This window comes from Habropoda laboriosa, unplaced genomic scaffold (genome assembly GCF_001263275.1).
Source record: "Habropoda laboriosa isolate 0110345459 unplaced genomic scaffold, ASM126327v1 scaffold225, whole genome shotgun sequence".
Classification (NCBI taxonomy): Eukaryota; Metazoa; Arthropoda; class Insecta; order Hymenoptera; family Apidae; genus Habropoda; species Habropoda laboriosa.
The window spans coordinates 731,623-735,836 of record NW_017100368.1 but is presented as its reverse complement, the minus strand read 5'-3'; positions in this window follow the sequence as shown (position 1 = coordinate 735,836).

Sequence of the window (4,214 nt, the reverse complement as noted above, 5' to 3'; positions counted from 1 at the left end):
ATATATTTAATATATGATATATAATATATATATGTACATGTATAGCGAACGCGTGTACACGATTGAAGAAACGTGCAATATTCGCGGTACGAGAGGGAGCGTCACACACACATATACACACTCACTCGCTCACGCAACGACGAGGACGATACAAGTTACATAATACGTACATAAATAGGTTGTAAGGTGACGATTTTGTAAAACGAAGTTATTCGCGTGTCCTGTGAAAAACGACACGCACGCGACACGTTAGGGAGTCCCGTTTAATTTAGTGAAAATAAGATAGAGGAGAAAAGAAGTCTCGCGACGACCACACACCACACACACACACACATACATACTTACATACAGTTTCTTCTTGATGATTTCTCGGTTCACGGTGCCTCGTGATCGATCCACGCTTCCTTAACTCTTCGAAACAAATGAATATTAGCGACGACAAAATTTTGAAGAACTCGCTAGGAAGAAGGATGCTCACGACGGCACTCACGCGAATACATTATAGATATATAAATATGTACACATTTACTTTTTCAAGTGTATCGACGAATGCTTACCGACACGAGAAAGATTAGGTTTCTCAGACCCGGTGCAAAAGCAAACACTCTTCGTAGGATGAATTTTACAGATATATAAATATAATATACACATACATACACGAAATCGCGCATTAAACACACACACACACACACACACGTTACATAAGTATATATATATATTTTTTTTTCTCTATAGTTCAGTGTCCAAATGTTCGAGAATTCGCGCTCGAGCAAAACGATCGAGAGAGAGAAAAGAGTGTACTACGGGAGTGAGAGAGCGAAAGTGAGAGAATGAGAGTGTTTTATTGATAGCGTCCGTATCATTTGTTCGCCGCGACAATTGTTAGGCACTCGTAGAGCGTTATCGTACAATAGCTGTGATCGTTAGACTCGACGTTTTCACTTCTTACTTATAGTCGTTAGTTGGAAAAATAGTTGATTCCTGGGCCGGACGGGTGATGATGGTTCGTCGACCAGTTCTCGACTCCGTGTGCACACAATTGTCCTCATTTCTTTTTCTCTTTTTTTTTTTTTTCGATTTCCGTTTCTGTTCTTCTCTTCCTCCGACGAAAAAAACTGCGAGAGAAAGAATTCTGTGTACATGGGCACACGTTATTTCTGGCCAAAAAGTTTGTTACCACTGTATATATGTTTGTGACGTATCGAAGAATGTTTCTTTTTATTGTTTCCATGGGATTTATTCTAAGTTGACGAAAAAAAAAAAAATTGGTTTAAAGCGTGACAAACAGTGGTTTCGACTTTTTGGCCCGTATATGGTGCATAAATATTGATAATCGTCAGACGGAGAACAACGACGAGCTTGATCTTCGAGTTCGACAGACACACAATGCTGATGAGCAAGATAAAGAAGCTATAGCAAACCTCTGACTCTTAGCCAATGAGTAGCTCGTCTTTCCTCTGTCAAACTGAAAGAAAATTCAGAAAAAAAACCAAAAAAAAAGAAAACGAAAGAAAGAATTGATAAAGAAATGAGCACTCATGCACAGATTTAGCACGAATTCAAAGTGGAGCCTGGCTTGGCTTGGTTCCCCCTTCTCTTTTGTTCTTCGTAAGTACATTTTTACACCGGAAGCTGTTCGACTTTCGAGCTTCCTCGATCATTATAAATAATCCTTAGATTCACGAAGAAACGAGTCGTACATGAGAGAAATCAAGCATATTCTCAGTTCAGTTTCGTGGATTGTTTTACAATGTGACGAATTTCTACGACTGACTTTCGGTGTCGTTTAGAGAAAAGCGTTCCTAATTCGTTACCGAGGTTTCTTCGACGCCAAATCAAAAGATTAATTATTAGATATATTGTAGATTAAACGGTGGAAAATGGTCCAATAATTCTAGAAAGATTAACTCTCGGACAGCGGATGGCGTGATAGTCGGACGCATCGGCGGATGCCGGGTCAAATGCGACCCAGTGTCGAAATCTTCTTCGAAGACAGGCGGAAACACAATGTTTTTTTTATTTCACCAGGCATCGTTCACGAGGTGAATCGTGATTCTGTTTCGAATGTCGGTTGAAACGAGAGACGTCTGAAAGCTGGGTCAGCGGTGACCCGTCATCCGCCGTCCGAATGTTAACGAAACGACGTTTAACAAGATATTGAACGACACCTGAGGCTTCTACCAACTATTTAGAACTTGGAAATGCTTCTTTCTCGTGCACGAAATCATCACATCACACCCACGGTTCCTATTAGTCCGATTCTCTTTTTACAAGCTTGAGAAACCTCGAGCAGAAGCTCTGAGGCAGACGTAGAGCCCACTCTCCGCATAGTACTCGTGTCTGTTACACTTCCTTGAATGAAAACTCGCAATAGAACGACGAGAAAGCTGTGTTTAGTAATTGTTAGACGTTTCACATGCTACCGATCGACTTTATTGCTTGAATTATGTACATCGAAGGCACACTGGACGAGCATTTAGCTGCAACGTCGTGGGACGGTCACTCGACGCGGCAGTTTGTGCTCTGACAAGGTACCTTGGGACGTTTCATTCTGAGAAAGTACAGCAATTGATCCTCTTGAATACGTTATTGGGCGATTCGGGGCAGAATATACGTAGAATTGGAAGAAAAGTAACGAAGAAGTTATAGAAGAATGCACAAAAGAAAAGCTTGGCAATATTTTATATATTTTTCTTTGTTTCTTCCATTCGACTGACATTTGCAAAATTTCTTGCATCGTTGGAGAGTAAATCAGCAGAATCGCTCAGAGGTGTTCAGAATATACGAAATGTTCAATGCTGAAAAGAAAGTAGCTCCGTGCAGACCCTTCAATGGTGCTTCTTCTGGCTCCCGTTAGAATTTCGATAGGCGTTCATTTTCCCCGTTTTTGAAATACTCGTTTCCACACGATAGTCGGGCAATCTGTGCTCCGAGAATTGCAGGAAATTTGATAGAAATCAAAAGTGACGATTCGATAGGACTCGTTTTCGTTTTAATTGTACAGTGTAACGCTATTTTCCTTCGCGATTCGAAGACTTTCAATTGTCGTTATTCTGTCGATTCGTGGATTAAGAAAATGGCGTTGTTCGATCTAATTGTAAGCTGCGTGATTCGAACGGTGGATGTCGAATTTCCAATTTGCTCGTTCGTCCACAGTGACACACACAAATTTAAACGAATATCAAAGCGACGTGCCTGCAACGTTTAAAACTGTGTTACTTGCCCAGAGGCTTCCCTCTGTCAACCGCAAAATGGCGGCGAGTTAAACAGCTGATCGAACACGAGAAAAAGGGTTCTTGCGAATTTCTCTTACGAGCGAACGCGAAACAGAGAAATGTTCACGTGTTCGAAGAGCTCGTCGACAGTTTTCTTCGATTCTGTTTGGAAAAATCTCACGGGTAGAAAATGGAGATTAGCGTATGTGGAAACTGCGTTGCACGATGGATGCGAACGAAATGGCGGAGCCGGAGCTCGGAAGGCGAGAAAATGTGTGAAATCGAGGAGGAAGTCGGACGATAATCGGATTCGAGGAATGGAAAATTCGAGGAGAGAGAGAGAGAGAGAGATGAAAGAGAATATGGATGGATAGAGCCGCGTTTTTATTTTTCTAGTGATTCATCATCGACGTACAGAACGTCGCTTGTCCCTCCTCCCCCCACTTTTTTACCTAGACGCCTAAAAAGAAAGATAAAAACAACAAAAAGCGAGAGTGAAATTGAGTGAACGGATAATATGCGTGTACAAGAGAGAGAATGAGTGATAGAGAAAAAATGAAAAGGGATGAAAAAAATACACATGTAAACGTAGTAGATAAAAAAAAAAAAAAAGAAACGATAGAGAGTTTGTTTTACGTGTGACGTGTAATAGGACAAAATGTAATTCGATATTATATAGAATATTCTTTTTTTTACTGACCAAAATTTATACGCTTAGAAAAGTTTATATATACTACACTCTAACGTGAGAAAGAATAATCGTAACTAATTCACGTACAAAAACGAGAAAAAGAAGAAGATACGACGTGATGAAGAAAAAGATGAAAAACACCGAAAATACAGACGATACGACAAAAAAACGAGGAACTTTAGATGATGTCGTGTGACGGTGGTTTTTCTTTCTTTTAGGTTTGCTTTTTTCGACGAATAATGCCGATTCCTCTATACGATGTTTTTTTTTTTTTTTTTTCCTTTTTTCTTTCCCGTGACGTGTAGGAA